The following is a 24,948-nucleotide window of genomic DNA, read 5'->3' as shown; positions in this document are numbered from 1 at the left end:
CTATCTCAAAAAAAAAAAAAAAGTGGAGGTGTCAGAGAAAGTAGAGTATGTGTGTTGGGAGGGCGTAATACTTTGAGCACTATTAGACTTCATAAAAACTTCTTACTAAGCTCCCTCTATGATTATGTTCAAAAAGTATATATGCGCATCTACACCTAATATATACTTTTAAATGTTTGATTAAGATTGTGGCAAGAGGCACATATCCCCATAACCCCAGCTTCTCAAGGATATTTCAAATTCAAGGCCAGACTGGCCAACTTAGTGAGACTCTGCATCAAAATTTAAAAAAACAGGGCCAGGGAGTTAGCTCAGCGGCATAAGCGCCTGCCTGGCAAGCGCAAGGTCCTGAGTTTGATACCCAGTACCACAAAAAGAAAAGGAAAAAAAATTTAAAAACAAAAAACAGGCTGGGGGTGTAGCTCAGTGTGAAAATCCCTGGATTCAATCCTTAACACGGAGGAAGCGGCTCATGAGGAGGAGGCAGACTGTGCCCTCTGGGTGCTACAGCCCCATCCTGGTCCCACACTCCAAACTCACATGTCCTTGTCATAAGGCCCCACTGGTGGCAGCTGTGGGTACTTGCTCTCTGCTTGTGTGCTGAGTGATCTAAAGGGAGAAGAGAGGACTGTGCGCACAAAGAGACGCCTGCAAGTTAACTCCTGCTCTTCCTCTCCCCACCGAGGTCACCTGGGCCCTGTGACAGCTGCCACAGACTCAGGCCACGTGGCTTCCTGCCATGGAGCCCAGGTGGGGAGGAAGTGACCGCAGCAGCAGGTGACAGCCTGAGAGAGCTCGAACCACCCCACAAGGTCAAGGAGGAATGAAGGCCTTGCCTGGGTCTCACACAGAACCAGCTCGGAGCTTTGCTCATCTGCTCCTCCCCTCATGCTAGAAGAAGGAATAGGAGAAACACACTGAATGGGGGGTCCACTCTGTATCATTAAAAAGTGCACCAAACAGTATGAGCCTGGAGGGACCAGAGGCCCCAATACGCCTACCCAGGACTCCCTGGAACTCAGCTAACACTGCCTGTTAGCAGTGACCAGAGACGGCCACTTGAGGTCAAGGGACAAAAGTCATCCTAATTACCAAGACAGAAGCATACCGGAAGGTTTTTCATGGTAACAACCATGTGGCAGACTATTTTTATCATTTTTTAATGAAAGAAGCATAAAAGCATTTGTATAAAAAATTAAAACTTAGTCTGAGGATATATCTCTCAGTGAATACTTATCTGGCTTGTGTGAGGTTTGATCCCTAGTATTATTTTTAGAAAAGAAAGAGAAAAGTAATACCCAGAGATACCAGTATTGGCCATATTTTATTTCTTTTTTTTCCAAAGACTTTTCCAGACCTTGGAAAGTTTATTTTATGTATAATTTTATGTCCTGATTTTCATATTAAATTTGTTAATTTCCACATACCAATAAAATAAGTTTGTCCGCGTTTTTTTTTTTTTTTTTGAAGTCTATATAATATTCCAGCATGGGTGACCCAGTCATTTTTCTTAGACAGGCTCTCACTCTATAGTCTAGACCAGTCTTGCAATTATGGTCTTATCTCATCAGTTTCTGAAGTATTGAGATTAGAGGCATGTGCCACTACCCCAGGCCTGTGTTGGAGTTTTGTTTTGTTTTGTTTTGTTTGAGACAAGATCTCACTATGTAATTCAGGTTGGCTTTGAACTCACTATGTAGCTTAGGTTGGCCTTAAATTTGCAGTGATCCTCCTGCCTCAGCCTACTAAATTCTGGGATTACAGGCATGTACCACTTTTTAAATGATTTCAAATTTTTCAAATTAGAAATAATGCTGCGATGTGATGTGTGTGTGTGTGTGTGTGTGTGTGTGTGTGTTTCAGATTATTTCCTCATTTTGGATTATTTCTGATTGTTTTCTTCTAACAGAGTCTAGAAATAGAGTTTCTCAGTCAAGTGGCAGAAACATTTCTAAAGCCAAGCAAATCCTTTTTCAGACTTATTGTTGAAAGTTTGTTTAATATTTAATAACAGACTTTTCAGACAAAACAAATGAACCAAGAAGTGCAGGCCCATCATCCAGCTTAAGAAAACATACTACCTATGCAGCCATCCTTCTCCCTAGTCGCCTCCTATCTCCTCAGCTCAAAAGGATCTCATCCTCTGCATTTGCATTTGCAGAAAAAAAATTTTTTAAGAAACACGACTTTAAGAATATGATGTCTGTATTCCTATTAGTCAGTAAGAGAGGGGCTGGGGATGGAGCTTATTGGTAAAGCTTATTGCCTAGCACGCTCAAGTCCTGGATCTGTTATCAGTACTGTGAAAAAGAAAAAAAGATTAAAAAAAAAAACCGATCGGGGGAGAAAGATCAGACCCAATTATTGAGCTGCACAATAAGGCAGGACAAAATGGAAAGGCTCAGGTCTAAGATGGGCTGACTTGGGTCCAACCTCCAATGCGTACCATCTGCAACATCAGAAAAATTGCCTTGCTGTCCCCCAAGTCCTGTCTCTCCATTCCGAAAGTGAAGGGGAAGCTGATGTTGTCCTCCTTCTGTAGTTTGGCCTGGGTTAACCCAGATAAGCACCCAGCACCCACTGTGTGTACACAGCAGTATTTTACAGTGGAGCCTCTGGGGGCTGGAAGACCAAAGAAAGTCATTTTCCAGCATTGTGCTTCCTGAGGTTTTTTAGGGGCAAATTGGTGTCCCAAGTGCTGTTGTTTCAAAAGCAGTAACAGGCTGGGTGTCTTCTTTCCACTATTTTCCTTGGATTTCAAAACTGACATGTCTGAGGAAAGCTCCCTGGGTAATCCTAGTAGATTCCTCCTTTCATTCCTTTTCAAGTGAATCTGAAATGGTCTGAGCATGTGTCAAAATTGCAACCCTGGACTAACTTGTACTGTGTTCTAACCAAATGATCAAAGACACACTACCGGCCGTCAGCACACGCACACGCATAATTAAGGTGGGCAGACATCTGGATTGCAGGTTTGGTGACCTATGATGAGCAGGTGCCTCGGATTCTTTCTGAATTGGCAGTGTTACTTGTTTGAGTTAGAGATTGAAGGGATTGTGTCTGTGAGGCCTGAAGTTTGGATCTAGAAGGAACTTTGGCAAATCATCTAGTCACATGCAATGGCTGTTAATGTTCTTGGACCTGGGGCATCTCTAAAAATACAAACCTTTCCTAGAAATACATCCTTTCTCTGAAAAGTATACAGATGTACTTCCGCATAAAATGTTTCCGAGCACCAAGGGATTTGAGACCTCCTTTAAACTGATCTGTGAATCTTTTGATAAGAATCCTGCATTAGTAGGTAAGGCTGCCCTAATAGGAGATTTCAGTAGCAGGAATTTTTTACCTATGGCTCTGGAGCTGGAAGTCTAAGACCAGGAGCCACCATGTTAGTTTCTTCTCACGACTCTTTCTTGCCTCGCAGACAGGCATTTCTTCCTCGTGTGTTCACGTGCTCTTCCCTCTGTGTGTTTACAACCTAATCTCTTCCTAAGGGACATTAGTTACAGTAGCCTGGGGCCCACCCTGATGCACTCACGCTAACTTCATTATATTTCTAAAGACCCTTTCTGTGCACAGTCACATTCTGAAGTACTGTGGGTCAGGACTTCGGCATAGACGTTTAGAGGGGACACAGTTTGGTCCCTGCTTAGCCCTGAAGCTAATCAGAGAACTGTAACTAAAAGGGAGCCAGAAATGTGTGTGCCCACAGTCACATGAATGTTGAATGGGAGAGGCAGAGCTACAACCTAAGTGTTGTGTCACCCAGGCAGCTGTGCCATTCTGCCAAGTCTCTGACAGCATCGGGTGAGGCTGAGGATCAGAATCCACTCCCTTTTGGACAAGATAGCTGTGCATCCCTGGAAATGATCCCCCCAGACATCCTCTGAATGACTTCTAAAGGACTTCTGTACGATGCAGTGTGATCCTTCCTCTACCACTGACATCTTTGGGGTAGCCTGGGTTGACAGCTACTGAAGCCATTTGACAGCAAACATGTACCCGCTGCTGGTACGTTGCCATCAAGTGCTACCCCATCATTAACTGCTGCTGTTCCCATGCAGTGGCCTGGTGGTTCAGATCTTTTCCAAGAGCCCCAGGATGTTCATACATCCCGTCTCCTCAGCCACGGCCTGTTGTAGTCCCCAGTAACCTTAATCAGAGGCAGAGAATTCATTCTTGAATTAATGACTATGTTTTGTGTTAAATCTATATGAATGCTCCTTTGGATATCTACATTTAGGGTCATTCAATCTTGAGTCTGTGTTCCAAGCAAAGTGATGCTGCATTTTCTGCACACATGTAATGTGTGTGTGTGTGTGTGTGTGTGTGTGTGTGTGTGTATGTGTGTGTGTGTGTGAGTGTGTGTGTGTGTATCTAGTATTCATCTGCTGTTTACAACACCTCCCAGTTGGGGATCGTTGGTAAATTTAGTTAATGAGCATTTAACACATTCCCTTTGATAAAGCTGTTAAATCCGAGCTCCACACTGGCATCCCACCAGACAGCCTCCCCCCCACACCGTTCTTGTTGACCTATTCTTAACTGCTTAGTGATGGTTTCTTATTTGTTGACACAATATAGTACTAACCTTTAGTCCTCTTTGGAAAAAATAGGGCTTGAGTTTTGTAATAAAATGCTTCAATCTGTATTCCAAGCCAGTCTCCTTCACTGGCAGGCTTCCATTTTCACCAAACAAAATAAACGGCAGGCAGAACAAACATTTCATAATAACCCTAACTGGTCCTGCTCGTGGCAGCAGCACATAAGCCATCACTGTGGCTTTTGCAAGAACAAATATCAGACTCCAAACCTGCAGGCTCCTGCTGTCAGAGATTTCCTGGATTTAATTACAACTTGATCTCTGAATAGGGAGTGTGTGTCAAGTGTGCTTTTCAATCACTTAGAGAAATCAGAGTAAGAGACAGCGTGGCCCACGGATTCTCCTGTGAGATGAGCCCTCATTACTGTCCCCTGCAGTTGAGGCATCCCAGGAGTCATGCCCAACCTTGTCACAGTCGCAGAAATGCCATCTGTCTCCCAAGTTGTCAACTTACAAAGAAGCAGCATGCTTTGAAAGTCAAACACTTAAAATTCAATATGATTAAAATTGTAGAAATAAACTGGGGGAAGGAACTGGACTACAAAAATTCATCCTTATGTGAAACAGAAAACCAGTTTAAACATTTCCTCTCTGCACTGTTTCTTATCTACCACATGTGTGTGTTCCTTGGTCCCTTTTCTTGATTTGAGGAACATTTTAGCTGTACAGTTTCCTACTTCTCAGTAAATCCCACGTTAGTCCTAGAGCTCACACATACATACACACTGCCTTGGAGCTACTGTAAGATCAGAAAAATGGATTCTGGGGCTGGGGATTTAGCTCAGTGGCATAAACGCCTGCCTTGCAAGCAGGCAGTCGTGAGTTCGATCCCCGGTACCAATAAAAAGGAAAAAGACAAAAAAAAAAGAAAAAAGAAAAATGGATTCTGGCAACAGTTACGTTACATTTCCAACCTGATTCTCAGCAGTGAGTCCCTAAATCTGCTGTCTATGTGTGAATACAGCACAAAGCCCATCATCTGCAACCAAGTCTGGTTACCACACAGGGCCGGGGAGACTGCACCTTCTAGCCCTCTAATTGTGCGTCAGTGCACTGCAGATTGCTGAATGGTGCATAATTTAAGGGCACGCCTTTTCTTTGTTACCATGAGAAAAAAATTCCCAAAACACAATGTCAGGTACAAGAGACTGTTTGGGTTTGTTCCCAGCCCAAGGCACAAGGCCGATCCATTCCTGGAGAAGCGTTTTATACTGATTGGACAATAGACCAGGAAAGGGAAGGGTGGAAGCTGTCAGCATGGACTCAGGGCAGTGCAAGGATGATTCAGCCTGCATAAACAGCCGGTCCATGCCTGGGTACAGACGTGATCCTGTCCAAGCCTAGCTACTCTCAGATGACAGTCGCATGAGCCTCTCACCTCATTGTGGCCATTGCTGTTTTTCTTTCCTGTTTACTTTGGGGTAAAAGGCAGTGAGGAGGAGGATGTGAGGAGGGGCCCTGCCCTGGACTCTTGTGTCCAGTCACTGCAGCCACTGTGGAGCTCTTCCTGGTGACCAGCAGTAGATGTCGCCATGGGAGGGAGCTTAAAGGAAAGGCCTTCTGGAAAAGGTCTCTTTTAAGTTCCATTACCCTCAGAGGCATGGACAGCTGGAACTAAGGCTGTGCGACTTAAATGTAAACACAAATGCAGTGCATTTCATGTGTGGAGACAGAGGGTGGAGCGCTGCTCTCACAACAGCCAGCCAGGAGCTCGTGGTTTTACTTGAACTGTCTCCTCTCTTTTGGAATAAAATTCAAGATATTTAAAGTCCTGTCAGGCAAAATACAGATAATATCACAAAAGAAAATGGAGTTTAACTTCCTAAAGAAATGCCAGAGCTCTTGCCAGGTGTGGTGACACATGTAAGCTCAGCACTCAGGAGGCTGAGGCAGGAGGATCCCTTGAGCTCACTTGAGCTGCATAGGAGTTCAAGCCCAGCCTAAACTTCATGGCCTGACCCTGCCTCCAAAACACGACTCTTACTGGACTGAAAGCCAAGGAACCACTCCTGTGGTATGTTTTATCTTGAATTCTTCTCACTAGCAGAAATTATGATTTAACTCAACCATGATTATTGAGACTGTTAAAAATCCTCACGCAAGGAAAAGGAGTAGGATTTTGTTTCCATTCAATCAACTAAAAAGCTTCTAAAGCAATACTAAACATGCGCCTTGCAAAAGAATTTCTACTTTGCTGTGTCTTGCTTGTGGCCATGGTCTGGGCTCAGTCAGCTGGGCTTATAGCGAATTTAGGAAGTTGGGAAAGTTCTGTCTCTATCTTAAATCTTCTAGATTTCATCTCTTTCCTCCTCCTCTTCTTCACCCTTCCCCTGCCCCCAGTCTTGGGGGCTGAAGACGGCCTTCCCACTGACTGAGTCACCCCACCCCCTTTTAAGACAAGATCTCATAAGTTGCCTTTGGCTGGACTTTTAGCTTGTGATCCTCCTGCCTCAGAGCACAGCACTACTAGCAGGACAAACATGCTCAGCTAGATTTCTTCTTTCTGTTCCTTTTGTTTTGTTTTTCTTTGTCTTTTGCTTTGATTTGTTTGTTTTGCTTAGCTTGAGATAGTGTCCCATGATGTGTCCCAGGCTGGCCTCGAACTCATGGCCATCTTTCTGCCTCAGCCTCCTGAACGCTGGGATCACAGTCCTGTGCCACCATGCCTGGCTCTTTCTGTTCCCTTTGAATGATATTCTTTTGCCCTTCTTCTTTTTTTAAAATATATTCTTATTTTTATTTGACACATAGTAATTGTTCCTACCTAATGAGACAGACTGACATCCCAATACTTGTATGCAATGTGTAATAATCGGATGGTGATAGCTGGCATAGCCATCACCTCAAACATTTGTCCTCTCTGGATGTTCCCGGGAACACTCTAAATCCTCTCTGCTAGCTATTCTGAAGTATTCAATTAATTGTTATCAACCACAGTTATCCTACTGCGCAATAGGGCACAGAAATTTGTCCTGCTTTCCACTCTTCACTTTAATCCTCTTTCTTTATCAGAATTTGAAAGGATGTGATATTTTAATTTCTACTTTGGCTACAACTCATTCTCTTCCCTTATTGTCTTTCCCAGAGTGTTGGTACTTAAATTTCCTTTTTCATTTCTAGAACAAAGAGTTACACGTGATTAAAGAAATTTCAAATAACAAAAAGAAATTTCAAACAACAGCATGCAGTTGCAGGAGATATTTTAAGTGGCAGAAAAGCAAAATTCTCAGCTTAAGCTTTTAAAAGACTCACTCAGCAGAAACGTGGGTCACTAGCAACATATCTACTCCAATTTCTATTATTTACTTTCCTTCTGAAACTTCTCTATCTTAGCCATGACATGGGGCTTAGGGGTCACCTTCTCTGTGTTCTCGCTGTCTTCTGATTCACCAACTCAAGTGGACATCAATCAGGTTCTATCACCAGCTCTAATCACCCCTTTCCCATAATTCCCTCTGCTATTGCTCACTCTTAGCCTAAGTAGTCTGCTGAGACTGAACCCCTCCAGCTCTATGGACTGCCTCAGGGCAGAAGATTGGCCATGAGTGTCGTGTTCCTGTGGCCTCTCTGCTTAGTCATGGACCAGCCAGGCAAACTAAATCAGACATACTGGAGTTGATCGCAAGATTCTGCTGATGCTCTTGGAAAAAAGGAACTTCCTTCTGCAAGTTTCCAGAGTGCTTGGTTGAAGCCAGAAACTGCAGGTGGGCGACTTCCCACTATGCAGAGAACCTACCTAAGATTAAATCCTCAGATAAAGAGAGACACAGATTCCCAATGACATCGCCAAGCATGTGGACACCTCCAACACCACCCAAACTTTACTTAGGGGAGCTAACAAATTCCCCTTGATCTAAACCACTGTGAACGGAGTCACCTGCCACAAATAATCTCCCAGTGAGCCAGCAGCCTGGGCCTAAGCCTTCCTTTGGCCTCTTTACTCTGCAGTTCATTCTCGTTCACATCAAGCCAGCACCATTCCTATCCATAAAGTCAGAGCCTAGAGACCAATTACTTCAAGGAGAAAGCAAATCACAGCTTCTGCAGCTGCTGAAGCACCCCTTCAGGGTGTCAGTTTGGGGCTGTGAGGTGCAAGTGTCAGGGACAAAATCCGAGAAGCAGCTGTCCTACACTGGGGATGGGGGAAGGAAGGGACAGGCAAACCCTGACTACTGGAGCAACAGGTGCAAAGCCGCGCTGGTGTGTGCACGCACACGTGTGTGATGACACATGGAGTCAGGGGACACGGTCTACAGTGATACCAATTATAGATCTCAGATCTTATAGATCAACATGATCAGAGAAAACCTAAACCTTTGGTTCGACTGTGTAAAGTCACGCCAGTTACAGTCATCTGCAAAATGCTTCCCACGTATGCTAATTACTGTGCAACATAATAATGACTGTGTACTTCATTAAGGATGTGTCAGCTTAACTTAACTTCTTAGGTTTTATTCAATGGCACCGTAAACATGAACCATGTGCATTCTGCCTTTCTGGTCTATTCGTGACACATACAAACTGGTCATGTCTACAAATTTTTAAAAAGCTGATGAAGTCATGCACTTATACTTGAGCAACTAAGGGGCTGCACATTGATAAATAGGTGGCATCATCCCTCTAGAACCCTGATACACAGGAAAACATAGTCACTATATTTTGGACAATTAGGACATAGAGAAAACTAGGTGATTCGTCAATTTCCTCACACTTGTGTCAAGAAAAATCAGCTGAACAGAAATCTCAAGATTAGCTGCAAAATGGTGAGAGGTTAATGCAAAAAGAAGTGGTACAGTATAAGGGAGAAGAGTGAGGCCATCTGCTTTCTCTCAGCTTCTCAGAGCCTCAGTGTCCAGATCTCTGAAATGGGAGTCTTCCTTCCTACCTCATGGGAAATTTATGAGGACTGAATAGGGTAAAGAAGGTGATGTTCGATAAATGCTAGCTGCTGTCTTCTTTAGAAAAAATTTTGTATTCATACCAAAGGTGATCTATAAGAGAGAGGAAATCACCCTCCGCTTGAGTGCCATTTCCAGGGATGTGGGTTGCTGTATTACTGGGAACCCCTGAACTCCTATTAATTGGCTCAAACTTATGAAGTTACATTCATAAGTCAAATAAGGCCCAAATTAACAATTTCATGTGGTTCAACCTGCTATGAATAATGGAAGCGATGTCTTGTACTCTACCCAGTCTCCGTGCCTCTAGATTGTAGAACAATTCACCCATCCTGGTAAGAGGGATAAGCTTTCTTCAAGAATGCCAAGAGAGCTGTATGTGGGGTTACATAGAGGCTAAGGCAAGAGGATCACAAGTATCAGCCCAGCACGGTCAACTTAGTACCTTAGCAAGAAGCTGTCTCAAAGTAAAAACAGTTTTAAAAGAGCTGGGGTTGTAGCTCAGTATGAATACCCTGGGTTCAACCTTCAGTACAGAGAGAGAGAAAGAGAGAGAGAGAGAATGCTAAGAGAAAATATGATGAGAGATGGAGAGAGACAAGACATAACTGATTCTTTGAGTGGCAGAATTTTTTTTTTCTTTTTGTCTTTTTCGGTACCAGGGATCGAACTCACAACCGCCTCCTTGCAAGGCAGGTGCTTATGCCACTGAACTAAATCCCCAGCCCCAAGCAAAAGTTAGAACTTTTTTTTTTCCACCAGTACCAGGGATCAAACTCACGACTGCCTGCCTGCAAGGCAGGTGCTTATGGAGTGGCAGAAATTTTTAAATGAAATGAACGCAAAAAAAAAAAAGCATGAGAATTAGAAAAGTACAGCTTGAGGCACAAGGTACTCATAAATGTCCTTTGCGTTGTTGGAATTTTATGAGGGACTTGTGGGACCAGTATCAAAGAACTGAAAAGCTCAGGGTTGGGGAAAAAAGAAAGAAAAAACACCTAGCATTAAGAGTTCTACTATGGGGGCTGGGGATTTAGCTCAGCAGCATAAGCACCTGCCTTGCAAGCAGGCGGTCATGAGTTCGATCCCCGGTACCGATAAAAGAAAAAAAAAAAAGAGTTCTACTGTGAATATTTAAAAGAATTCAGTTAACTTACTCTTGAAAAACAGAGGCTGGCATCCTTAGTGTTGTTAACAAAATCAGCCAAAAGAAGACAAAGAAAAACCACTGGGATGGGACAAGAGGAAGCTAACTTCATGAAACGGAATTAACGAAGTGTTCCCCAGTGGTACTGGAAAAGGTGGACCAGGCTGTCTTCTCTTCACAGACTTGGGCAGCTGGAAGGTGGCTCAGTCTGACTTCCTGCCTCGGGGAGCTATATAATTAAGCTGTGCAATTTGAGTGGCTATTTGATTTTTTGTTTCAAGGTTTTAAAGCCCTGCTTTCCCTCTGCTTTGGGCTTGCCTGCCTACCACCAGAGACAAAGAGTGATACAGTGCCCGGGGCCCCTTCTACCATGCTTCATCTCTGGATATGGGCTCGTAGAGCCTACTGCAGAAATGAGATTTCCTTGGGATATAAACATTAATACAGACAGTAGCAGCACTCACTTCCAAGTGTGTAGAGAAATGCATGGGCCTGTAGGACTTTACAGCTCAAAATAACCGCCTTTGGAAGGCTTTGCCCCTGGAAGGGCTTTGAAGGGCACATTGCTCAGACACTGAGTCTCACGGGAACTCAGCCGCTCAGGATGCAGCCAGAGCCAGAACTGAGCCTTGGCAGCTGCACTGCTCTCTCCAGTAAATAAGCATCAAAGGCAAATGATATACAGATGCCATTGATCACAGACCTATGCCAAGCGTTAAATGGCCTTATTTGAATCAACAGTGGCCCCAGAAGTGGATCAGCTCTGCCATGATCTACAGTAATCTAGTGAAGCTCATTCAACTTGGATAGAGTTTACTGTCAAGTGGCCAGAGGGCAACCCGTGAATGCCAGATGAGCTAAGCCCCATGGGAGGCAGTGGTGCTGGGAGTGCCCCTTCTGGTGTTCCGGGAACATCTGGACTAATGCTGAGACACTGGCCTTTCCTTCTTTCTGCTTGGCTCGTTGCTCACAGTGCGCAATCAGCAGCCAGTTAAACAGCCTCAATAGGTTTCCAGTTCTGTTGCAAAAATGCCTGGATGGATGAGGTGCCCTTGAGCTGTTTCTCCTTCTTCCCTTATGGAAGAGGAATGATCACATCCCAAGAGTTTCCCAGAAAGCAGCAGATTAATATCCACTTTCTTAGCCCTGATGCTGGCCACACTGTTCATGAAAGCCTTCCACTTGGCCTTTTCCTGGACCAGGAGACCCAATCTCTCCTGGAGAGGACAAGGAATTGGAGAAATCACCTCTACTCTACTGATGCCAGGATTTACATTTTCTAAGATATGCACACCAGCATCCTAGATCTTGCCTAAGAAGATACAGAGAATTAGAATCCCAGAGGAAGCCATCAGTTACGCCTTCCCACAAGTCGTCCAACACTGTGGCCCCAGTTCTCTGCTAGGGATGCTGTGACACAGTCCTTCCCTTAGAACACCCATGTCAGCTGGCCTCGGAGGAAGAGAAGCGAAGGTCTAGTCTCTTTTGGACTTAGGAAATGTGTTATTCTTATACACGCTGTAGGCATTAACATTCATCAGTGAGCAAGGAAACCTGAGAAATAGTCGTGGCCTAATTTAGATGGCTAAATTATTTCATGGACATGTTTTTGAATTGCAGTTGAGTCTTTGGAACATTTCTGGAAAAGCAAAAGGTGACACCAATCTCTAAAAAAGCAAGCTGTGTCTATGTCTGCTGCTCTGGGGCTGGCCCACCACACAAAGATGGACACGTCACATACTTGTCCCTTACCTGTAAGTGCCCTTACATTTTACAAAGAAATGCCATCCTGTGGTCACAAATGGCTTTGCAGGGGGCCAGGGATTTAGGTCAGAGTGCCTGGCAAGCTGTAGGTCGTGAGTTCAATCCCTGGTACCAAAAAAAAAAAAAAAATGGCTTTGCAGATGTGTTGTTGGCCATGACAGAAAGCAGATAAAAATATAAATGAGACCATAAAGCCAAGAAACTGTCAGAGGGTCAGTAGACCATGACCAGTGGCACAGACAAAAAATGGTTTAAAACAGACGCCAGGGGCAAAATCCAAACATGTTTGGGAACACAGACTGCAAGATCAACCAAACAAATCTTGAATCTCTCCTTCCTAGCTTTAAGACCATGAACAAATCACTGCACTTGTCTGTAGAGGTGGGTGATGAGTCCATTCTGCCCAGAGTGAAGTCCAAACCTGAATGATGGGAATACATTCTTGCTCACCAACATCTAGAAAAATTAGGTAGCAACTGGTAAACTATTTGCTTAGTATTCTGCTTAGAATGTAATCAAGTACTGGATATGTGACAGTTGCTTGTATTTTTACTATTACTGTTAACACAGAAAGGTCTACTGCTAATGCCCCATGTTTTAAATAATACTTGAAGACAGCAATGGTGGCACATGCCTATAATCCCAGTGTTCAGGAAACTGAGACAGGAGGACCGCCCTGAGTTCAACACCAGGCTGAACTGCATAGCAAGACCCAATCTCAATCAATCAATCAGTCAATCAATAAATGATATTTGGGTTGGGATACATGGCATGGTTTGGCTGTGGACCTCTGCCTGTGTGGTCAAATCCCAAGCTATTATGTGTAATGGGAGAAGAAGATGGAGGAAAATAATTGTTCTAAAATTTTGCATTGCCAAAAAAAAATTTTGCGTTGCCCATTTATCTTGCTCAATGGAAAAAACACCAATTTACTTGGTAAAGTGATTCAACTGCTCAGTAGGGTTTTCCAGTCTTGAGTCTCTGTGCCACATATGGACATTTACCGTTTTTCAAAGAATGTCGATTAAAAATCTGGGCACAGCCATTTTGTTCAAGTGCATAAAATCCGGTTCCAACTTCAGAAGTAGGCAAAGAAAAGCTTCATGTCGTACTAATCTTTCTCTTTCTGTCTTACACATGCACACACATGTGCTCACGCACACACATTACCTTTGCTTGTAGTCCACTATCTCTGATTCAATTAAATATATAAGAACATTTTAGATGGAAAGATCTGAGACGTTGCCTAACTCAATGTCTTCATTTTACAGATGAGCACACCAAGAGCCCGGCATAATGAAGCAAATGAGTAGAGCATTCCTGGCTGCCACTTTAAAGGTGGTTTGGGGAAAAATAACTTGAGTTTTGCTGCCTCAGCTGGGTGGACAGGCTCATTACAGAGGCACTTTGAACACTTAGAGAAAGGACCTCTGTTTTCACACACACGTGTCCTCGCTCTCTCTTTCTTTCTCCCCTCCTCCATCCCCAATTTTTGCTTTGTCCCCCAAATTCTGATACTCTTCTTCAGAGGAGGAGAAATAAATCAACAATCAAGGCATTTTGTGGAACAGAATAGACACATTATTCTTGGGGTGAGCAGAATCCACATACTAATTTTTGTTTTTAGCTTTTTCTCCTTAGAAAAAGAGAAAAGGAGGAAACTGAGACAAGAAATAATTCTAACCGGAACGGGACCCCCTCTCACTCCTGTCTCATATTGGGGTCGTAATCCCGCTGGACGGAGAGGCATTTTCTTAGTGTCCTGTGCTATAGTCCCTGAGCAAAGAACCAGAGACCAAGAGAAACACTGTCCCCAACTGAGCCGTGGCAGGGGTCTGAGGAAGAGCCCAGCTCTGCCCAGGGCTCAGGGTGGCAGAGGCTGGCACTTCACCCGGGGAGTGGCGACCACCGCTGTACTGGCTACACCTGTCCCCTGAGTGCCATCACTAACTTCGTCCCCGTGCTGCCTCTGTGCTCATGAGCCCTCTGGAGACAAATTGCTGCTTGATGTTTCTACCTCCCTGTAAGTGTTGGGAAACCAGGGGCTTAGAAAACAATGCTTTCCAAGAAATTAAATGGGAAGTTCTATATTAATCTAACACCACTAATTTTATTATTGACATTTATTAAGTCATTTGTTAGTTACCATTAAAATCTGTTGGAAATCCTTGTTATTATAAATGGGAGCTACTTGGCTAAAAAGCCAATTTCTGTGGGATGGTTGTACAAGTTTTAAATATATATATATATATTTTTTTTATTTATGTTAAAAATAGTAACATTTGGGGCTGGGGATTTAGCTCAGCGGCATAAGCGCCTGCCTTGCAAGCAGGCAATCGTGAGTTCGATCCCTGGTACCGATAAAAACGAAAAAGACACACACATACAAAAAAAAAAAAAAAAATAGTAACATTTACTTAGCGCTGTGAAGCCCTTGGACACTTTTTACACCTCTGTCATACATAACTGTGGACTACACAGTATTCATAAGTCCATTTTGCGGATGAAAAAACTAAGGCTCAGTAGGGTTGAGTAACTTAGCTAACCAGAATTGTTTTAAAATGTTGTCTGGCTCTAAAGGCAGCATGCTGTGAACTGTGGTCACTCTCCCATTCTATCCATTCAGCGTCACATATATGTAGTCCCCGCCCAGTGTCAGCTAGGAAGTGAGGACAGGGAGAAGGAGAGGCAAGTCTTCCTAACACAGAGCGTTGAATGGGGAGATAGCAGGAGGATACCAAGCGTGAAGAATGCGCTCCTCTGCGCTGTAGCTTGCCATGCTTGGAGTGCTTGGGGAATGCAGCAAATACAGAAGGTGCAGTTTTTGAGCCTGTGAAGGCAAAGGCCAGAGAGCGAGGTCTGCAGCTGTGGACGATTTGTCTCCCTCGTGGGGCCAGCCTGCGGGGAGCAAGGTCTTCCGGGCAGACGATCTCTTTGTTGCTGCATTCTTTACATTGCTGGTATTTCCACACGACAGACTCATCCTCCAGAAGTGGGAAGAAACTTCTGGAAAGGTATCCTAATGAGCATCTGCACTGTGAAATGCTCTTCCTTCCGCACAGAGAGGAAAACTGGGCCACGGTGTGCCTTGCCCTGGGGAGCCGGTGACCCTGGGGCCTGCATAGCAGGGGTGCTGTGGAGAGTCACATTTTCCTCCTTGATTTGTTTATCTTCCTGCGGGAAGACGATGATAAGACAGCTTCCTTCCACTGAAGTCATGGCGCTCCCAGAGAGTTAGGCTATGCATTAAGCAGCCCAGGGTGATTGGAGCAACATTTTAAGATGAGAATAAGAACCAGAATGCTTCCTTTATAGCTAGGGTTGTCAGACTTAGAAGAGAAAAAATATAGAATTTCCAGTTAAAGATGAAATCTCATAGAAGCAATTAATACTTTGATTCATATATGTATATATTTGGGATACATATATTAAAACATCATTCATATTTTACTGGGATCCCAACTGAAGCATCAATGTTAACAAAATACCACCACTTTGGTAAAAATTGGTATCTGCCTATACTTTCAAAGTTTTAAGGGAAACAGTAGTCAATAAATGAAAATATATTGAATTGTTGACTTTCAACTAATTTTGCCATAATTTTTTCTGTGACAGTTTCCCAGTACACTTCCCAGTAAGTATATTACCAGATAAGGTTTTAAGGTTATTTGTGGGGAAGGGAGGGTGAGATATCATTAAATAATTCATAAATAAAAGCACACAAAAATTTTGCTGATATTTTAAAATACTTTAAGCCATATATAAATGCTTTGCGTTAAAGGAGGGACTTCACTCAATAAATACCCTTTGAATAGCCACTCTATGCCTGATACCACTGAAGGTATTTGGGAAACAGAACAAAATGACCTCTGTGTTTTCAGGCCTTAGATTTTACAAAGTGGTTTTCTGAGGATGTATAAGCTTTAACCCAAAGCCAAGTTCAGGAGACCTGATAGTAATGGGTGGTATAGTCTAATTTTACACCGATTTCCATTTCATAATGATCTTAGAGACTGATTATACAGTTAAGTCCTTTGAGAGAGCTTGTGAAGTTTTATACCTGAAAATTATATAAACTTAGGAAACCTTTATGGTGAAAATAAAACAGCAATTCATAATTCTAGCTCCAATTACGAAGTCCCAACTCTGTAATCAGAATTATTTTACTGAGGATCTGTCCACACTTCCCACATTTTGACGGAGGTTTTTAGCAGCAGAGGACGTTGTCAAGGTTTGGGGGAGGAAACAAAACTGGAAGTTCCAGGGACCTGTTTCCACTGAGGCATGGATATCAGTTTAGCAGCACATTGTAGTTCTTATTCTACACTTGAGAGGTACTAAATTGCTTTTGGGTGAAAATGAATTAACTCTTTCCTATGACTACATTACCATAACATTGTCAGAAGTGATTTAGTAAACCAAATGCGGAAGGCTAAAACCTGAGTATGGTTCCAAGAAATAAATTGATTCATGCCTTCTCTTTTCATTAGTAAGATCAGATTCATGAGATGATTCTATGCTAATATTCACTTTCAGAGGTTCCATTGTCTACCTCAGTGAACTCAAGGTCGAGAGAAAGTGTAAGGTCATCTAGGCAGATCTTAGGCCCCCTAGATGCTTCCTCCACTCCGGAATACTCTTAACTGAGTAGTCAATCGTTTTAGGGTCTCTGAAAAGGAGACCAGTTAGAAAAACAAAGGAAGGTCTGGCTGAGTCTCAGCAGGAGAGCACTTGTCTATGACGATCTAGCTTCAGGTTCAACCCCCAGCATCACAAAAATAAGAATTAAAATTTTAAAACCTCTGGGCCTCCCAGAAATAAGATATTTTGTTCCTTTCACTGAAACAATTTGAGGCCAGAGTTTTGAATTTAAAGCAGCTCTGAGATTCCTGGCACATGCCCGTGGTCACAGGGACCCAACAGGCTGAAGCAGCAGGATCACTTGAAATTTGAAGCAAGCTTGGATGACATAGTGAGGCTCTATCTCTAAACAAACAAATAACAAGAAACCCCTAAGAACCATCTGAAAAATGAGTCTCTTACTTCTTTTTACTTTAGGGAAGAAAGGAGGCTGTTAAATCTTTGGTAATGATGATGATAAGAGCAGTTTGTGTCTTAAAACAACTCATATTCGTTAAATGAGCATTATGAACCAAATATGCTAAGCAATCTTCATGCATTTCGCATTTAATCAAAAAAGATTATCTTTTAATGTTCACAAGGCCCTTAAGAAAGTAATACACTATTACTTGATTAATAGAAATCAAGGTGGGGCTGGGGGTTTAGCTCAGAGGCATAAGCACCTGCCTTGCAAGCAGGCAGTCGTGAGTTCGATCCCCGATACCGATAAAAATGAAAAAGACAAAAAAAAAAAAAATAGAAATCAAGGTAAAGAGTAGAGAAATTAACTTGTCTGCCATTTTATTTGTCTATTTTGTTTTCATTTTGTTTTTGAGAGAGGGTCTCATTATGTAGCTCAGTCCAACCTTGGACTTATGGCAATCCTCTTGCCTCAGTGCTGGAAAATTAACCTGTATGTTCTCAAATAGCTAACTGATCAAAGAAGACATCACAATGAAATTTAAAAATGCTTTAAGATGAAATAAAGCAATGGAACACCAAAACCTGTGTGTGGGTAGCTAAAGCAGTATTCAGAGGGTAATATGGGATGCCCTCCCTTAATGCCTAGAGTAAAAAGGCAGATCTCAAAAAATAAATATGCTACTTCAAGAAACTAGAAGCAGAACTCTTTCAAGGTCTAGCTTTAAGTTTTCATGACTTCTAGAAAACCTTATTAAGATTATTTCTACATTCTAATGCTACTCAATTCCACAATGGTTATTTCTTCAGAATACATTCCCCTGTTTAACCCCTGAGTATACACTTTAAATGATTGTTCTAGAATCATTTTCTTATTGATACTCCTGAGCTCAGACCTATTTTCTCAATTCCTTTATCTCCCTTATCTCCTGCTGCATGGTTCCTGAAAAATGTAATGATTCCATTTGTTCCTGAGTTTAAAATCCATTGGGAGCTCATGAAAGCTCTTGCTTAATCAGGGAAACTTACCTTGATTACTGTTTCAGTACAACCAGGAAGTAATCAGCTAGCAGACACAAAGAATTTGACAAGGGTTGAAAGAGGGCGTTTTAAAATCAGAGATGTAAACAAGATCAAAAAGCAAAACAAAAAACTAGAAAACATAGGGGCTGGGGATTTAGCTCAGCGGCATAAGCACCTGCCTTGCAAGCAGGCACTCGTGAGTTCGATCGCCGGTACCGATAAAAACGAAAAAGACAAAAAAAAAAAAAAAAAAAAAAAACCCTAGAAAACACGAAAGACAGCAATATCAGGAAGTCTTTGCCATCCCCAAACCTAAATGCAAAGATAGAAGCAATGATAGTTCAGTAAGGGGCCAGAACCCTAGAAGGCTGGTTGTCTCCCCAATCCCTAGCCTTAAAGGAACTTCCACACAGAGCACGTGCAGGGTAAGTACCCTGCTTAGGTCTGCCTCCTTCCAATATGTATGCTCTGCCATTGACCCAACCCAAAGCAAGCCAGAGAACTGGGAAGTCAGTACAGGTGTTAGGGATGAGCTGAGGGGATCACAGAGACGTCAAGCAGCACAAGTCCTGACCCTGGGGGTGGCTGGCTGCTGAACCCCAGGATGCCAGGCTCCAGGTCCCAGGAGGCCTCTCCTTGATTGTTCAGGAACTTCACACACTGCTACTTCCTCTTTGCTGGTGTTGCTCTCCTGCTTCCTTTATCTTGGGTCCTTTTCAACAATAGCCTTTAAAAAAGTCCTTCTAGGGAGTGTCTGACCTTGCTGGGTTAGGGAAGGTGTCCCTCCCTGCTAGAATCTACTGCGCTTCCTTTGATTTATCAAAGTAACCTTTTCTTTCTATTTTTGCAGCTTTCTCTTCCTAGGATCTCAGACAGGGCTGAGCCACATCGGCTTTTCTTTTCTACCTCACCCCCACCCCCCCACCCCCGTGAAAGAGGCGGAAGCTCGGGGCACCCACCAACCCACACAGTTTTTCCAGCTCGCACTCATCATGAGTGCCAAACTAAATTTTAAGTCTCTTTACACTCGCAGATTCAGGGAGAGTTTCTTATTGACCACTTCTCTTCATTTGAAACTGGGATCCTAGTGGGAGAGAGTTTTGTAAGAATACTTTAAAAACCAGCTGTGTTTTTCCTTATAATGTAGTAGTGATCCCACAGAGATGTTAACAAGTCACATCAGACAATTTGCCCTGCAGGTAATTTACACTGATGTTTGTGCCTTCAAATTTTTTGCCATTATCTTTCAATTAATACATTTTAGCTGTTCCCTGCACACTGGATTATTTTAGACCGGCTTTTAAATGGGCTCCTCAGTTTGCCCTCTGTAGGATATAGTTTTTTTCGTAACCTTAGTGTAACATAAGGATCTTCATAACTTTCTCCTGAGTATGTTGCAAATAGCTGAGGTTATCAAGAATCTGACCTCTCTAGAAGTGAAATCCCAGTGGTTTTTTGTTTGATTGATTGTTTTTAATACTATTGGTTTTGCATATACCATTCACTTGCACTTTGGAATCCTCCTTTGATTACCAAATTCTAAAGTTCCTTGATGCGTTAAGTTTAAAAGAGTAAAAGTAGGAAATGTTATCTAAGCATATGTTGCTATAATAATTCTCAAATGGTGATTCCGAACCTACAGCAAGAGCCCCATTGTGGAATTTGCTAGAAATACAGTTTCTCAGGCCCAGTCCAGAAGGCCTGAATCAGACAATCTGAGGTCCTCCAGAGGATACAGATGCAAGTCAGAGTCTGAAACCACACTGGTCCAGCATACAATGGTAGGACAAGGAGTATATTCTGGTCTACGTGCCCTACAATGTCTACATAATGGACACCATCACTGAAAGGAGCTTTAATGTATGACTTCCATGCCTTACCTCATTGCTTTTTACTGTCCAAAAAAAGTTCATTCAGTGGCATCACAAGTAGTCAACCCACTTGGTCTCAGAAACCAGCTGTGCCTCAGGAGAAAACTTCATCCTGGCCACAGGATTTGTTAATCTTTCTCTAGGGACTCACTTTGTACAATGTGCTCAAGTAAAAGTGGGTCAGATGACCAGGCCTTGGTATTTTTAAATGTATGTAGTAACAGTTCCTCTTAGTCATCCTTGAGTGCCCCGGAGACCTGGTTACTTGCCACATCCTCAGCACAACCTTCATAGGCAACTGGAGAGGTTGCCCTGAAAGAGCTTACAGTATAATGGGCTGCCAAACCCATAAATAATGGCTTCTTCTCAGGATTGGTTATTTATGAAGCAGGTTCCCTGGCTGCCCAAAGCATCATGCGTCTTATAGTATTTAGTGTCTTCCAACCCTTGTTCATCTCAGGCTTCAAAGGGTGATACATGATCTGTGCCGAGAATCCAGCCCTACCAGAATGACCTGTCATCTCCTCATGCTGCTAATGGGCAGTTGTTGGTTGAATTAGGTTATTAAAATTTTTGCTGAGCCTCTTAGTCAACTTAAGTTGGCTGTATTTCATTTTGGTGGAAAGCAACTCATAGTTGAATTTTGTTTTGGTCACTTGGCTCAGGACTTGATGACTTTTCAATTACTATTTATACAAGAAACATATTTTATTTAATTTTTCTCTGAAATAATTCAACTGACCCTAAATGTTCATGACATCCCAGAATGAATTTTATAATAACAGGAAATAGAAAACATGAAAGAGAGATATCCTGAACACTCAGAAATGGAGATAAGCAAGGTGTATAACCAACTACAGCCCTCTCCTATTTTTGATCTCTTTCTTTTCTATATCTGGATCTGGCTATGTCCCTGCATTCTTAAGTTCTATTTTAGAGTTTCTTCTCTTTCTCTAGTGATTTGTGTGTGTGTGTGTGTGTGTGTGTGTGTGTGTGTTCACATGCACATGTGTAAGTACATTTCACTTTGTATAAAAGTTAATAGTAGCATGAAATTACAATAAAAAATAGAAAAATGTATAATGATGACTAAAAATATGGTATTTCTATAACTCATTCTGCAAGGAACTAAGGTAAAAAGCATTTCATGTATCAGTTGTTCATCAAAAACTAGTTCATTTTTTAAAGTGCTTTGTTCTTTTCATCTTGCAATCCAGTTACTGTTGTCTGGAAAATGGGATTATTCCTTTTTGCTCTGTGAGATCCTCTTTCTCTAAGTGGTCCTATCAGAAATGGTTTGGTGCTTACAGTCGTGCTACCTTGGGAAGAGAAGGTGTGGAATGTTGGATGAGAACAGAAGCTACTAATCCAAGAAGCATGATGGGACATGTGTGAGTGAACTTTCTATTGTTTCACCAAAAACACGAGATAACTGATTTAGAAAGAATAAAGATTGTCATGAGTAGTGTCACCTCCTATAGTCCCAGCACCTTGGGAGGCTGAGACAGGAGGATAAAAAGTTTGAGCCCAGCCTGAGCAACCTAGTGACCAAGTGAGCCCCTGTCTCAAGATTAAAAAATTTAAAAAAGGTCTGAGAATGTAGTTCAGTGTGTGAAGACCCTACATTCATTTCCTGGGATAGCTTTATATTAGCTCACAGTTTCAAAGATTCTAACCTATGATTGCTGGGCTCTGGAGAGGCAACCTATAGTGATGGAGTGCAAAGCCAAGCAAAAGCACTTACCTCACAGCCACCAGCAAAGAAAAGAATAGTAAGAGACCAGGATCTCCCCCACGCCTTCAAAGTCACACACCTCATCACTTGAGACCTCCTGCTAGTCTGGTCTCACTGTATAGTTCAGTCTGACCTTGAACTCACTACATAGCCCAGGCTGGCTGAGCCGATCATCCTGTCTCAGCCTTCCAAATGTTGGGATGACAGACGTGTGCCACTGCACTTAGCCTAGGTTCTACTTCTTTTTTTTTTTTTTTTTTTTTTGTCTTTTTCCTTTTTTATCGGTACCGGGGATCGAACTCACGACTGCCTGCTTGCAAGGCAGGCGCTTATGCCGCTGAGCTAAATCCCCAGCCCCTTAGGTTCTACTTCTTAAAGTTCCCACTGCCTCCAGTTAGCACCACAGACTGGACCTTTGAAACCACAGCAAGGTGTACATGCACCATCCTCCCAATGGGCTTTGAAAGCTTTCTTGCCTTTTCAGTGGCAAAGGCTAAGCAAAGATCTGCTAGCTTTGTCCTCTGTGAGTCACAGAAAGGCCCTTCTTAAACATCAGTGAAACTGAAGGTCTTGCACAGGGCTAGCCCACACTAGCTTATTGACTCTAGGATCCCAATGTAGACCTCAGCTTGTCTGTTATTACTAGTGTTGCATTTTTTTCCCCTCTGCCCACACTCGCCCACTAGTTCTAGTCCCAAATTGCTCTCAGCTGATCTGCCCACTGGTCAGCTTGGCAAATGATCATTCCTTAGGTCAGCAAGGGCTCACATGTTGGGCAGGAACGTTGCCGTAGGAGATGAAGTACAGTTATCCTCATGCCATTAGTAGTCAGGGATTGTGTTACCTCTCCTGTTGCTTTACGGAGAAGGCTAACCCCTTTATGTTTGTATGGAAACGGGTCTAAGATATTAAGTTAGGTCAGTTGTAAGTAGGGGACCAGTGACCTCTGAGCCTGCGAGGTGAGGAAGAGCTCTAAATACACAGACACCGTATATGAGGATCCCTGAGTAAGAAAGAACAAGGACTAGCCAGCTTGGAGTCATTAGTGTTCCGTCTCCTATTTACACGGCCATTGCAGGGATGTTTAGAGAGCACATACCAGCTTGGCATGCTGGTACCCAGCTGTAGTCCCAGCACTCGGGAGTATTAGACAGAGGGTCACCAGTTCAAGTCTATCCTGGGCAACTTATCAACTTAGCAAGACCTGATTTAAAACAAAAAATAAAGGAGCTGGAGATTTAGCTCAGCACAATCCCCAGTACTACAAAGAACGAAAAAAAAAAAAAGGCATACTGTGTTCAAGGCACAGAGCTGTAGGAAATATAAAGACATCTGTGAGGGGAGTTTGGAATCCAGTAAAGAACTGAAAATACCAACAGGCGTAGTAACTGAAAGTGTGTGGTAAGAATTTAACTTCTAGAAAAAGAAAAACCTAAATTCTAATCTGTTTCCTGTCTTTCCCCAATTTCCTTACCGAATTGAATCCAAGAAGTACTGAGCTATATTCTTAATCCTTTAAAATTTTTATTTTAATGTGACAGGATCATGCTAAATTGTTTGGCCTCAAACTTGCAATCATCCTGATTCGGCCTCCCAAATAGCTTGCATTACAAGCATGGACCACTGCACCTGAATCAGGACAAGTTTTTTAATCTTTCTAAATATTCTTTGCCTCATCTTCAAACAACAAATAATGGTTGCACTACACAAAACGAATTATAAGAATTAAGTGACTAACACATTAAGTGATTCAAAATCTACCGAGCATTTACTATGTACCAGTGTTGGCCAAATCTATGGCATTCATGTTATTTGTTTGTTTTTTTTTTTAAAACAAAGATGTTAATGTATGAGTTGTTTGTTCTAAAAACTTCAGTATCCAGGTTTAAGTGCAGTGTCGGCACTTTGCAATAAATAGGTAAGTTTGGGCTTGCAGTTTAGAGACTGGTCTCTGAAAGGCTCGCCATCACTGCAAGGTGACTTTATGGTCCTGTGTCAGGTTCATTCTGATTCAGTTGACCTTGGAAGGCGAGCTCTGTTCTATGTTGAGAGCAGCACTCAGCCTAGAGGAAGCACTCTGGAAAAGGAGGCTCACAGTGTTATGGTCTATTGAGAATCTTTCATGTCTGAGTATTAAGAATAGCAACAAAAACCCACCATTGTAATTCCAGCACTCAGCCAGAGCCCAGTCTAAGAGATAAGAATGAGGCAAGCTAGCAGTTAAAATACAACATAAGTACCTGAAGAGGGGTTTTGTAGGATGCTACTCCAGGGACAGGGAGGGAGATGAGGAGGAGGAAGAGAAGGAAGAGGAGGAGAAGGAGAAAGAGGAGGAGGAGGAGGAAGAGGAGGAGGAGGAGAGGGGAGGCAGTGGCTGTGGCTGAGTGGATATATAAACTACCAAGAAAATCTTCCCAGGGGAGATGACATCTGATTGTGTCTTGAAAGACAAGTAAAAGTGTCAGGAGGCAGAGATCCAATGTGATATAAAGTTATTTTACAGACTCTTCCAGTGATGGGGCCAGGGGTTTAGTTCAGTGGTATAAGCACCTGCTTGGCAAGTGCGAGGGCACAAGTTCGACCCCTGGATCCCTGGTACCAAAACAAAACAAAACAAAAACAATAACAACAACAAAAAAAAAACAGTAAAAAAAATTAGAGACTTATCCAATGATACAGCAAAACCACTCCCACCTCCCACCCCTGGGATACAGGGACAGATCACGGGAATTAGAGGCAAAGGAAGAAGAGCCTAACTGAGCCAAACCTCAAAGCTGGGCTCAGAATTTGTGGGAAGAGGAAAATTACATTAGCAAAGGCTGGGACAGAAGCTCCTGGAAGCCAATATGACAGCTTGCTTCTGACAT

At 42.7% G+C, this 24,948-nt stretch overlaps 1 protein-coding gene and 1 long non-coding RNA gene across 3 annotated transcripts in view; one reads left to right on the top strand and one right to left on the bottom strand.

The window, feature by feature from the left end:
• Sash1 (SAM and SH3 domain containing 1) overlaps positions 1-24,948 on the top strand; it is a 302,233-nt gene that overhangs the window by 85,325 nt on the left and 191,960 nt on the right. The window lies entirely within an intron of this gene.
• Positions 14,803-24,948, bottom strand: part of LOC111755784 (uncharacterized) — a 28,333-nt gene continuing 18,187 nt past the window's right edge. The window contains exon 2 of the long non-coding RNA XR_002790331.2: positions 14,803-15,741. This is a non-coding gene — a long non-coding RNA (uncharacterized LOC111755784). The remainder of the gene's footprint in view (positions 15,742-24,948) is intronic.

Source organism: Cavia porcellus, unplaced genomic scaffold, assembly GCF_034190915.1.
Source record: "Cavia porcellus strain 051 isolate PalLab524CR breed Dunkin Hartley unplaced genomic scaffold, mCavPor4.1 scaffold_22, whole genome shotgun sequence".
Taxonomy (NCBI): Eukaryota; Metazoa; Chordata; class Mammalia; order Rodentia; family Caviidae; genus Cavia; species Cavia porcellus.
This window is presented reverse-complemented; position numbering and strand designations above follow the sequence as displayed.